Here is a 13,916-nt window from a genome sequence, read left to right as displayed (position 1 = left end):
TCTCCCAAGATGCTTTCATCCATGAAGGTAAAAGCTTTATTATTTTCCCCCTTGGGTCATTTGTACTTCATATAGTATGATAGATGCAATAACTGCTGAATATTTCATTTCATTGCCTGTCCAGAAAGATGCTATTCCACCTAAAGCATTAGCAAAGAAGGATGTACAAATGCTCCAATCAGGTAAATGTTACAGCACATATTACTTTTTAAAAGAAGGGCCTAAAAATATTTGCTTTCTAATTTCTTCATTTCTCTATTTTAGTCTCTAATTTGTGTAAAGGGCTTAACATAACTAATGTATGTACCATCCTAGACGTTCAAAGGAAAGATATGTACAGGCAAAATCCAACTTTATAATATGTGAGCTGAACGCTATTTTTACTCATATCTTGTCACCTGCATTTCTCATTTTGGAGGTGCTACATATATTTGGAAGTCCTGGGGGTTCATTATGAAAACGTTCTTATTTCAAAAATCAGCTACTCAGGAAGTGTGTACAAGAGGTTTTCTTGCCCTCAAGACTTAATGGCTGCCTTGGGCAACATAGCATACTTCATTGTGTTTCCTGCAAGATATTCAGTCAGTTCAGTAGTTGCATAACATCATGGACTAATCTTCCCTCTACAAAATGATTTTATAAGAAAGGACTGATGTGTCGACTATACTGTGGAAATTACTTATATTATGCATAGTAAAGAAACAAAAGTGGGGCTGGGAAGGTGGCTCAGTGGTAGAGCGCTTGCCTTGCATGCTCAAGGCCCTGGGTTCGATTCCTCAGCACCACATAAGCAAAAAGAAAAAAGCCGGAAGTGGTGCTGTGGCTCAAGTGGTAGAGCGCTAGCCTTGAGCTGAAGAGCTGAGGGACAGCGCCCAGGCCCAGAGTTCAGGCCCCACGACCGGACCCAAAAAAAAAAAAAAAAAGAAACAAAAGTGAAATTTTTATTAGTTGGGTGATCATAGCCAAGGGTCCACTGAAAATGTTAGTAAAGAAGCTTTTTAGAAAAGAAAAAGAGTTTCAACTAGGTACTAATGGCTCATGCCTCTAATCCTAGCTACTCAGGAGATTTGAGGATTGCAGTTAGAAGCCAGCCTAGGTGGGGAAGTCAGTGATAATCTTATCTCAAATTAACCAGCAAAAATCTGGAAATAGAGGCTGGGAAGGTGGCTCAGTGGTAGAGCGCTTGCCTTGCATGCATGAGGCCCTGGGTTCGATTCCTCAGCACCACATAAGCAAAAAGAAAAAAGTCGGAAGTGGCGCTGTGGCTCAAGTGGTAGAGTGCTAGCCTTGAGCTGAAAAGCTGAGGGACAGTGCCCAGGCCCAGAGGTTCAGGCCCCACGACCAGACCGAAAAACAAAAAAAAATCTGGAAATAGGTGTGGTTCAAGTGGTAGCATGCCAACCCTAAGGGGGAACAGCCAAGCAAAGTACAAATTCTCCAACCAAAAAAAAAAAACTAATCATTTCCCAAACTAACCATATATACTGTATATGAATATATGGCTGAATTTGTCATACTTACATATAATTTATTGCATGTCTCTTGTTTTTTTTCTTTTTTTTAGAATCAGCTAATAAATACCATCATGTACAGGTAATACCTGGAAGATTTTTAACCTTTATTAGTAACTTCATGTTTTATGAAATAGACAATAAATATTTAATACCTTGTTTCAAAATCCACACAGCCAATCATTGAAAAGAAAGGTTCTACTACAACCAAGGCCAATACAAAGCAGGATAAAGAATTATTCAAATCAGGTAAATTTTGCAGTAGATTACTTCAGAATTACTTAAAAATATTTGAGATGACCATCAGCTTCTCATTCTTATTCCCTTGTATACCCAAAATTTGATTTGCATAAACAATGGTAATTCCAATTTGCATATCTACACATGTTAGAGATTCCCAGAGATTACCTGTGAAAATCGTAAGTATTTGCAGTGTTTAAACATAATTATTGCAGAGCTGGGCATAGTGGCATACATGAACCAGAATGTTTTGGAAAGCGGATCCCAGAAGACTAGCATTCTGGTGTCATGTTGAGCAAGTTTCTACATCTTAAAAAAAAAAAGTCAGAAAATCAAATTATATTCCGTTCACATACCAAGTCTATTGATTTTCTGCACAAAGTACATGTTTGTTTGTTTGCTTTTTTTGAGTCTGGGGCTTCAATTCAGGGCCTGGGCACTGTCTCTGAGCTTTTTATTTTTATTTATTTATTTTGTCGGTCGTGGGGCTTGAACTCTTTGCTTGGGCTCTGTCCCTGTGCTCTTCAGCTCAAGGCGAGCGCTCTACCGCTTGAGCCACAGCACCACTTCCTGTCTCTGAGCTTTTTAACTCAAGGTTAGCCCTCTACCACTTGAGCCACAGCTCCAAGTCCAGCTTTCTGGTGGTTAATTGGAGATAAGAATCTGAAGGACTTTCGTGCCCTAGCTGGCTTTGAACCTTGATCCTTAGATCTCAGCCTTTGAGTAGCTAGAATTACAGGTGTGAGCCACTGGCACCTGGCAGCATATTTATTTTTTGTACCAATTAATTCAGTGTCCTTTAGTATTCATGTGATGAATTTGCTGGCAACAAATACCATAATAAGTATGTTATAATGATGATATAACATATAATGTAATAAAATATAACATCACTTAGGTTAACATAATATGCCATAACCAAGTACGTATACCTATAGATTGAAATTCTATTTAATAGAATATTATGTTATCTTCCAGAATAATTACTCCAAAATTAAATCCAGTGCTATTTACCCATAAGTGTGACTTCTTTACTGTCATTTTCTTTTATCATCCTCCTCTACCATTACTTTTGCCTCCTCCTTTTCTTCCTCCTCCTCTTTCTCCTCTTTCTCCTTCTCCTTCCTCCTTTCATATATTGTGGGAATTATATGGAAGTTCTTGCTTTTTGCTAATTGCGTGCTCTGTGCTCTACTGGTCAGTTCTACCCACAACCACAATCAGTATGGGTAGAGCTGAGAAGCCAAACATTTAAAACAAAACACACAAGTTCTTTTGTCAAGATTAGAAGATGTGAAACAGAATTGACAAAGATTTTAAAATCAGGGCACTTAAACAGGACAGAGGATACAACTCTTTCCTATTTTATCCCTTTTGTCCATTATTGAGCAGAATCTAGTTCTCCAGTCATCCAGATTTGTACAATTATTTAATAAACTTTAATATTTATTTTTATTAGAGCTCTGATACTGTTATGTCTTAAATATTTCTTTCAGTATTTTTAATTTCAGACTTCCATCCTCTTTGTATTGCATTGTTGCAGTCTACTAAATTATCTTTCTACATTTATTCATATTTTTATCATAGTCATTCCTTTACCACATTTACAGTGTTCTATCTCCATTGCAAGTGTTAATGTGACTCATTGTTTAAACCATCAACATCCAAACACCTAAGCATCTTGCAATTACATAAGACTTTTATAGTTTTAGCTCTCATCTTTATGCTTTACTCTGCCCATTTTTCTGCCATTACTGAATTATGATGATACCCCTCTCACCAATTTCTATTAGTTTGATGGATTGATATGGATCCAATATAATACTTCTCACCTCCTGCTTTACTGCCTGTAAAGCTCGCAACCTTTCTTCCCCTTACTTGTCTAATGTTACTATTTAAGTATCAGTTCAAGTACCACCTTGAGAAAAGCCATCTTAGACATGCTTCGTTTACTTTTAAAACCCAAATGGCAGCTAGGTGTTGGTGGCTGCCCAGCAGGCTGAGATCAAAGCATCACAGTTCAAAGCCAGCCCAGACAGAAAATCTGTGAGACTCTTATCTCCAATTAACCACCAGAAAGCCAGAAGTGGAGTTGTGGCTCAAGTGGCAGAGTGCTATCCTTGAGGGAAAGAAAAACTTAGGAACAGAGCCCCGGCCCTGAATTCAAGTCCTAGGACAAGCACCAAACAAACAAACAAAAACCCACCCAAGTTTCTAGAAGTTAGCAGGAAATCAGTAAATAAGGATTGAGTTTAATAAGTAAGGACTGATTCTTCAATGATCTTTAAAAGATTGTCTTCTCCAGAAAGGTGAGATTTAGACACATGGGAAGTAATGGGAAAGTAATACAGAGTTCAAATATGAAAGTTACAGTTAGAAAATAGATAAAGTATTAATGTTTCTTCTATTAGAGAGACTACTATTCCTTTCAAAAACAGAACAGTGGAGGAGGGGACAAAGGGTGAAAAAATGCAGCAGTAATACTCACTATGTTGAAAATGAACTACACACCTTGTGGGGGAGATGTGTCCAGAGGGATAAACGGAGAAAGCAAGGGATGAGGTGACACTGTTCAAAAAGAAATGTACTGCCAGGCACCAGTGGCTCAGGCCTGTAATTGTAGCTACTCAGGAAGCTGAGATCTGAGGATTGCAGTTCAAAGCCAGCCCGGGCAGGAAAGTCGATAAGACTTTCAATTAACCACTAAAAACCAGAAGTGGCTCTGTGGCTCACCTTAAGCTGAAGAGCTCAAGGACAGCACCCAGGCTCAGAGTTCAAGCCCCACAACTGACAAAAAGAAAAAAGAAATGTACTCATTGCCTGACTTATATAACTGTGTATCACCTTTACAGTAACAAAAAAAAAAAAAAATGCCATAAGCCAGGAAGGCTACACAGAACAAACTGAGTCTTCAAAGAAAGAAGATCTTTAACACAACAGTGCACATGTTAGACACAGAGTACAGTGTCCATAGATAAAGGTGAATGACAAAACATTGGTCTCTTAAATGTTAAACAATATGGTGAGGTATTCAAATGTTACTATTGTAGAGAGTTGTTTAACATGTAGACTTAGGTTTCTGTGCTGTTTCAAATTTTTATTTCTTAAGTTTTTCTCATATATGTTGAATGGATGAATTTGTGGATGAATCTTTGTAATATTTATATGCCTTGAACCTTGTGATACTGTCTTTTCATGAGATTTAGAAGTACTTTGCAAAGAAGCATATATTCAGCTAAAGAATGAACCTCATTTAAATTACCTGTTGGATAGTAAAAATAAATTATATTATTACTGTTAGTATATTTTTATAAAGTTTCCCCTTGTATCAAACTTTCCATATGGTTTATTTTAATTAAATTTCTAGATTTGTCAGCAGACTTAGAATTAAGAGTGACATTAGAGAAAAGTGGAAAAAGGTTTGATGATAGTGAAAATAATCACACACAGGTATGTAAAAAAACTTCAATATCAATTTCTAATTTAATCTTATTTTCTTTGTTTTAGTACTTACATAGGCCAAGCAAAATTTCAACTAGCCTTTTAGGATTAATAGACCATCATTTCATACTTAATGTTTAATTTTACAACTATTTTAGATAGTTACAAGACTTAAAGTATTCCTATATCTTATAATAACAGCTATTTTTTTTCTCATGGAATTGTGATACAAGTTTTTTTTTCCTGAATATTTTCAGAATGTTGTATGATCACCTTAAATGATAAAGAAGGTAAAATCAAAATGACTCTTAGGATTAAGTGGTTAAATTACGAATACTGTAACAGTAATGGCCACTGAGTTGTATTCATGATAAAGAATGATCATTGCTCATGCCTCAAAATTTGAGTTTCATATTAACACTTGGTAATGTCAGTGCTTTGTGCTGTAATTCAACTAGTGGTCTTTAATTGACTTCAGGGTTTACATTAACAAAGAGACTAGTGTTGTAAAGTTAACACTTCATTATCATTTTAAGAAATTGAGAAGTCAGGTGCACTTGTAATTCTAGCTACAGGAGGCTGAGATCTGAGGATTGTGGTTCAAAGCCAGCCTGGGCAGAAAAGTCCATGAGATTCTTATCTCCATTAAACTACCTACAAAGCCAGAAGTGGAACTTTGGGTCAAGTGGTAGAAAGCTAGCCTTGAACCAAAAGAAGCTCAAAGACAGCACCCAGGCCTTGAGTTAAAGCCCACAACCATTCACCCTCACCAAAAAGAAATTGATGGCTTCCTGAAAGGGAACAATACCAACAATAACTAACATTCATTTTGCAGTCGGAAATTAGTAAATATTATCAAACCACTTGTACCATTGCTTTTGCCAATGTTAGGGTGTAAAGCACATTAACATAGTATATAAGTTGAATAAAAATAGAGGAATTTATTTTCCTTTCTAATTGGTGCTAGTTAATTTTGGCTCTCAAAAAATAAAAGTTTATCTACTCTCCAGTTACTGGGTCTTAGGAAAAAATGACTTAAATTCATTGTAAATGCTCACTATTTGAGATAGGATGAGGTAAAATCATTTTATATGAGGAAGTCTTTGCAAAGATATTAAAAATCATGGGGTTGGGAAGGTGGCTCAGTGTTAGAGTGCTTGCCTTACATTCATGGGGCCCTGGGTTCTATTCCTCAGTACCACATAAGCAGAAAAAGCCGGAAGTGACACTTTGGCTCAACTGGTAGATTGCTAGCCTTAAGCTGAAGAGCTGAGGGACAGCGCCCAGGACTGACCAAAAAAAAAAATTAAAAATCATTTAATTCACTGTTTGGAAAATTAGCACAATGAATTAAGAATTAAGTTCAGTCTAAACAAAGTGAAAATTGAAGTTTCTAGATCATGCTTTCATTTTAGAGTAAGGTATATTAGTTTTCATGTTTCACTTATGATTTAGTGATTTGAGAGAAGTGAAACATTAACAGTAAACTTGAGTAATTTTCTAAATTTTTTCACCTATAATCTGATTCTTGAAGGATGAAATGATTTTGCAGATATGTATCCTTTAAAAAATTTACTATCCTGCCAGGTGCTGGTGGCTCACGCCTGTAATCCTAGCTACTCAGGAGGCTGAGATCTGAGGATCATAGTTCAAAGCCAGCCCAGGCAGGAGAGACCTTGAGACTCCTATCTCCAATAAACCACCAGAAAACCGGAAGTGGCGCTGTAGCTCAAGTGGTAGAGAGCTCGCCTTGAGCTGAAGAGCTGAGGGACAGCTCCCAGGCCCAGAGTGCAAGCCCCACGACCGACCAAAAGACAAAAAAAAATTAACTATCCTATCTCAAAAAAGGGCTTCATGAACCAGAAATTAATAAGAGTTGCAATTATTTGATATTTGTACATTCAGGACTTCCTTTAGTGGAAGAGTATGTGAAAGTGCTGGTTAGCATTACAAGGTACAGGAGAGCAGGAAAGTAACTAAACCTCATCAGAAATATGTTAGAGCAGGGATCATGTGAAACATTCTGTCTTTCTGTTATTCTTTTTTGTTATAAACTGGGAAACTAATTTAGCATGATACATCTGAACTTGTGAACCAAGGAAGTTGCTTAAAATATACAACAGACTATAGGAAAAAAGAGTCCTATAGCTTATAAACATTTTTCATAGTGTAAAGCCCTCATTTAGAAACCAACAAAGGAAATTTAAGGGAAAAGAACCAATGAGTGAGGAGAGATATAAAAATATATCTAGGCCAGGTGCTAGTGGCTTATTCCTACAAAATCCTAGCTACTCAGAAGCTGAGATCTGAGGATCAAAGCTTGAAGCCAGCTATAGCAGTAAATCCATGAGACTCTTTATCTCTAACTAACCACCAAAAAATGATCTCTAATTAATCCGCCAAAGTGGAATTGTGTCTCAAGTGGTACAGTGCTAGCTAGCTTTGAGCAAGAAAGCTAAGGGACAGCACCTAGGCCTGAGTTCAAGCCCCAGGACCAGAAATATAAACAGACAGACAGACAGATATAGATATGTACACATACATATATAAAAGTAGTAATATATTTACTTATATAGTATTTATGCAATAATGTAAGAGTTTCATGAGCAGGGTGCCAGTGGCTCATGCTTGAAATCTTAGCTACTCAGGAGGCTGAGATCTGAGGATCATAGTTCAAAGACAGTCTGGGCAGGAAAGCCCATGGGACTCTTATCTCCAATTAACCACTCAAGAACTGGAAGTGGCATTGTGGCTCAAGGTGATAGAGCACAGCCTTGGGAAGTGCCCAAGCCCCAAGTTCAAGCCCTATGGCCAACCAAAAGAAAAAAAAAAAAAGAGTTTCATGGAAGCCATGTGCTGGTGGCTCATGCCTGTAATCCTAACTACTCTGGAAACTGAGATCTGAGGATCATGGTACAAAGCCACCAGAGGAGGAAAGTCTGTGAGACTCTTATCTCCAATTAACCACCAGAAAACTAGAAGTAGTGCTTGGCTCAAAGTAGTAGACCACCAGCCTTGAGCTAAAGAGCTCAGGAACAATACCTAGGCTCAGGGACAATGCCTAGGCTGGGAGTTCAAGCTCCACAAGCAATAACAACAACAAAAATATTTCATGTACTTTCCTGCTCAGGCTGACTTTGAACCTTGATTCTCAGATCTTAGCCTCTTGAGTAGTGAGGATTACAGGCATGAGCCACTAGTGCCCCAGGTTCAGTTTGTAAAGGGTTTTTTTGTTTGTTTGTTTAAATCAAATGTTGGACACGATCTCATTTTCCAGAAAAGAAAGACCTCAGCAGTTTCATTCTGCTCTTCCTCTTGTGGCAAATTTGGTTCATGCATTTCAGTGAGCATGTTTCTTCCTCCCCCTCCTCTTCTTCTTCTTCCTCTTCTTCTTCTTCCTTCTCCTCTTCCTCCACTTCTTCCTCTTCCTCCTCCTCTTCTTCTTTTTCTCCTCCTTCTTCCTCCTCCTCCTTTTATTATCTCAACACCCAAATGAAAAAAATTGTAAAAGGCAATTGGGGAATAGCTTAGTGCAGAAATGGGAATTCTTGCTTTTCGTTACTAGAGCCTCACAATCACATTCTCTAAATCTGGCTGTTTAGTTTAAAATCCAGGGAGTAAAGACAAAAGAGGATATATTTCTATTTTTTTTTATTTGTTTGCTGGTGCCTAGGTCTGAACTTAGGCCCTCTGACTTTTCTGCCCAAGCTGGCCTCAAATCACAACCCTCTGTATCTCAATATCCTGAGTGGATTCTGACAAAATTTTCTTGTGTCATTTGATTTCTAGATAGATAGCAAAGAATTAATGCAAAAAAAAAGACACAATGGGAAGAATGACCCTCCTTGAAGTTTTAGAAAACTTATTTTTCACTCAAATTTGGCAGATTTTTAAAAATTTTAGTGACCTATAGCAATAAAATTAAACAAAAAGCCTTTTTCGTGAACTAAAATCATGAAAATGAAACTGATTCAAGTCAAAATAAAACATTTCTTTCATTGAAAAAGCATCATACTAAATCTTTAGTATCTGTACTATCCTTAGTATCAAATTTTTATTAAAGATTAAAGAAAAAATGAAGATCCACAAAAGTAATGAAATGGAAGTAGCAGAAAATCCATGTGGTGATGGTGCTGTTGCTACTGAAACTGCAGTTTTACATAGAAAGAATGAGAAGGCTCATTGTCAGCAATTTCCTGGTCAGGAGATTGAAGAGCATGATGGGTAAGACTGTGGCTATCTTTAACAGAACATAATTCTATAGTTCTATAAAACATTTTAATTTGCTCTAATATTCATGATCAATAATTTTCATGTTTTTTTTTTGTTTTTTTGTCAAGGGAGCTTGAACTCAACCTGGGCGCTGTCCCTCAGCTCTTTAGCTCAAGGCTAGCAATCTACTACTTGAGCCACAGCACCACTCCCGGTTTTCTGAGTGGTTTTATTGGAGATAAGAGTCTCACAGACTTTCCTGTCCAGGCTGGCTCTGAACCTTGATCCTCAGATCTCAGCTTCCTGAGTAGCTAGGATTATAGGTGTGAGCCACCAGTGCACGGCTTCAGGAAAACTCTTTTTCTTTGCTTCTGGAGATAAGAGTCTCAAGGACATTCTTGCCCCAGCTGGCTTTGAACTGTGGTCCTCAGATCTCAGCCTCCTAAGTAGCGAGGATTACAGGCGTGAACCACTGGTGCCTGGCAATTTACATGCTTTTACCAGAGATATTTAGTCTTGCAACAATGTCAGAAAATATAAATAATGAGGGCTGGGAAGGTAGCTCAGCGGTAGAGTGCATGCCTTGCAAGCATGAGGCCCTGGGTTCGATTCCTCAGCACCACATAAACAAAAAAAGCCAGAAGTGGGGTTGTGGCTCCAGTGGTAGAGCACTAGCCTTGAGCTAAAGAGCTGAGGGACAGAGCCCAGACCCAGAGTTCAGGTCCCATGACTGGCAAAAAAAAAAAAAAAATATATATATATATATATAATGATACTTAATTGTTTCTAATTCTGCAGATAAATATTTTATTCCCAGATGGTAAGGGTTGGTAAATTTGAGGAAATATCATTCTCATTTATTATTGATAAATGAAATTGGTAAGTATTTTTTAGAGGATAACTTATAATTTTCAGACAAGAGTCTCATGGAGATTCTTGCCCGGTCTGGCTTTGAACCTTGATCCTCAGATCTCAGCCTCCTGAGTAGTTAGGATTACAGGCCGGAGCCACCAGCTCCCAGCACCAGATATATTTCTTTAATAGCTTTGCTTGTGAGACAGGAAAACATGACTTATAAACACATATATAAGTTCAATAAATTTATTACAATAGCATGTATATATTTTAGAAGATATGTTATAATAAAGCCGGGCGCTGGTGGCTCACACCTGTAATCCTAGCTACTCAGGAAGCTGAGATCTGAGGATCGCAGTTCAAACCAGCCCGGGCAGGAAAGTCTGAGAGACTCTTATCTCCAATAAACCACTAGAAAACTGGAAGTGGTGCTGTGACTCAAGCAGTAGAGCACTCCCTTGAGCTAAAGAGCGCAGGGACAGTGCCCAGGCCCAGAGTTCAAGCGTCACAACCACCACCATCACCAACAAAAAGATATACTATTATATATGGCATACAGTAATTAACTATATTTAATGTATATCATGTTAAATACATGTTAAATGTTTAATGCATGTATGTAGCATGAATATAAATGATATGTAATATATCTGGGACATTTACATAAATAACTTATCTATGTATGTGTGTATGTTAAGGATATTTAATATGGCACTGTCATGATGAAGTTGGAGATCATGTAAATAGTCACTAATGGGGAAATAGATAAGTTTTCTTCATACACATCAAATAATACAGTCTGAAAAAAATTAAATGTGAAATTTTGAAGGGCTGCAAGTATGGCTCAAGTAGTAGTGCCAGCTAAACAAGCAAGCCAAATGAATAGGAGGCCCTGAGTTCACTCCTCCCACAATAATGTTGTTAAAAGAGAATTCATCTTTTGTATACTGATTATTTCACAAATAACTCCTATTTAAAACTTTACATTTGCCAGGTACTAAAATCACCGCTAGTGATTTTGTAGGCTATTGATAGAGTGTGAGTGTAGCAGGCAGATTGGTTTTGCACCCCATCAGATGTTACAAGTATTAGAACAAAGTATGCTTAGGAAGTACCATCAAAACTAAAGGCTTTTTTCATTTTTTCTTTTTGGTGTTGGTATTAGGGATTGAACTTAGGACCTAGACATTGTCCATTAGCTTTTTTGCTCAAGGCTAGCACTCTTCCACTTGAGCCACAGCTCCACTTCCAGATTTTTGATGGTTGACTGGGGATAAGAATGTCATGGACTTTCCAACCCTGGGCTGGCTTTGAATTACTATCCTCAGATCTCGGCCTCCTGAGTAGCCGGGACTGCAGGCATGAGTAGCCAGCACCCAGCAGCATACATTTTTAAAGTTATATGAAAAATACAAATACGTGGAACATACTAAATAGAATGAAATCACTCCTTGTATCTTTGACCGGTTCATAAGTTAACTATCATTTTATAGAGTGTTGTAAGAATATCGTCTAGCTTCTTGGGGAAGGGGGAGGATTTTGTTCATATACAGTAGAAAAGTTCTCAGCACTGCCAAAAAAGAAGAAAAAGTAAAATATCTGATACAGATTATTATTTGGGGGCGGGGGGGGGCTTGGAGGCATGGTTCATAGTAGGGTACCTGCCAATGAACGTAAAGTGTCAGATAGTGAGTTTGAGTCCTGGTTTCCAATGAGAATAATAAAAAGGATTATTACTTTTGGATTATGAAATTCTAAGGTATAAAATCTGTCACAATGTCACAGTGTTGTTAATTTATGAGTGCTCAATAACTATTTTTTGAGCACATGGAATAACTAGTTACCTGGATGACTGATAGTTATTGAGAAATTTTTCTAGAAAAATATCAGTCTCAGTTTGTTGGAATTATAACTCTAAACCTATCTACATCATATAATTTTGTAAGAACATTTATAATATTTGGAAATTATTATTTAAAATTAACAGAATTGAAGTCATAGTATGTGCCCTTCTGCTATTGTGTCACTTAAAACACTTGAACCTAAGCATAACTTTCACAGTTTTTTTTTTTTTTTTGGTCCGGTCGTGGGGCCTGAACTCTGGGCCTGGGCGCTGTCCCTCAGCTCTTCAGCTCAAGGCTAGTGCTCTACCACTTGAGCCACAGCACCACTTCTGGCTTTTTTCTTATTGCTTATGTGGTGCTGAGGAATCGAACCCAGGGCCTCAGGCATGCAAAGCAAGCGCTCTACCACTGAGCCACCAGTTTTGTGGAACACAGGTTGTGCAGCCAGAATCCCTGGCTTTGAATTCTAGGTCAGCTACTGATTAGCCCTACTCACTTGGGCAACTTGCCTGGACATTTTCTGTCTATTTCCTTTCCTTTAACAAAAGTCAAAAAACTTATCTAAGCCAGGCCCCCGGTGGCTCAAACCTGTAATCCTAGCTACTCAAGAGGCTGAGGCCTGAGACCCAAAGTTCAAAGTCTGCCAGGGCTGGAAAGTCCTTGAGACTCTTATCTCCAATTAACCACTCAAGAACTCAAGTGGCATTGTGGCTCAAAGTGGTAGAGCACTAGACTTGAGCTGAAGAGCTGAGGGACAGCGCCCAGTCCCTGAGTTCAAGCCCCATGACCAACAACAACAAAAAAAGTTATCCAACTCAGTGGATGAAAATGAGCATAAGGTAATCTGTGTACAGTGCTTAGCCATGTGTCACAGATCCTAAGAAAGCTAACTCCTACCATTGCTTTAAAAGTTTCATTCATAGGTGGACTTAATACATTCAAATATATGAATCTGTGACTGTGAAACTTTGTTGAAAATAGCAATAACAACAGCAAAAACCTGGTATTTTTCCCCTTACAAAACAGTGGTATGGAAAGGTGGCTCAGTGGTAGAGTGCTTGCCTTGCATGCGTAAGGCCCTGGGTTCGATTCCTCAGCACCATATAGGCAGAAAAAGCCGGAAGTGGTGCTGTGGCTCAAGTGGTAGAGTGCTAGTCTACAGCTGAAGAGCTGAGGGACAGCACCCAGGCCCAGAGTTCAGGCCCCACAACTGACAAAAGCGAAAACAAAAACAAAAAACAAACAAAAAATAAAACAGTGGTATGCCAGTGGCTCACACCTGTAATCAAAGTTACTAGGAAGGCTGGGATCTGAGGATTATGGTTCAAAGCCAGTATGGACAGAAAGTTCCATGAGACTTTTATATCCAATTAACAACCAAAAAGCTGGGAGTGGAGCTATGGCTCAAGTGGTAAAGTGTTATCCTGGAGCCAACACTCAAGACAGTACCTGGGTCCTGAGTTCAAGCTCCAGGACTGGCACAAAAGTTAATTAATTAATTGTGTGAACATCATAAATAGAAATAAATTTTGAGGCTTTTCTTTTACAAATCATAGACGTTTTAGATAGTCTTTGTGTTTTGCATATTTGAATATTGGCTTCAAAAATGTGTGGTTTTATTTTTGTAGGCTCAAAAAGGAAATACTTGTTAAAGAGAATAAGGTACTGTAAAATAATGTTTTGTCACAAATACAATATGAAGGGCAGCGATATAAAATATGACTTAAAATACGTTGTCAAATATAAATTGAAAGTATATTTCATTATGTAAGGATATTTAATTTGAAAAATGATTAAGGAAGAATAGCTATTA

Source organism: Dipodomys spectabilis, unplaced genomic scaffold (genome assembly GCF_019054845.1).
Source record: "Dipodomys spectabilis isolate Male_0828 unplaced genomic scaffold, ASM1905484v1 ptg000260l, whole genome shotgun sequence".
Classification (NCBI taxonomy): domain Eukaryota; kingdom Metazoa; phylum Chordata; class Mammalia; order Rodentia; family Heteromyidae; genus Dipodomys; species Dipodomys spectabilis.
The sequence above is the reverse complement of the archived record's forward strand: the minus strand, read 5'-3'. Positions refer to the sequence as shown.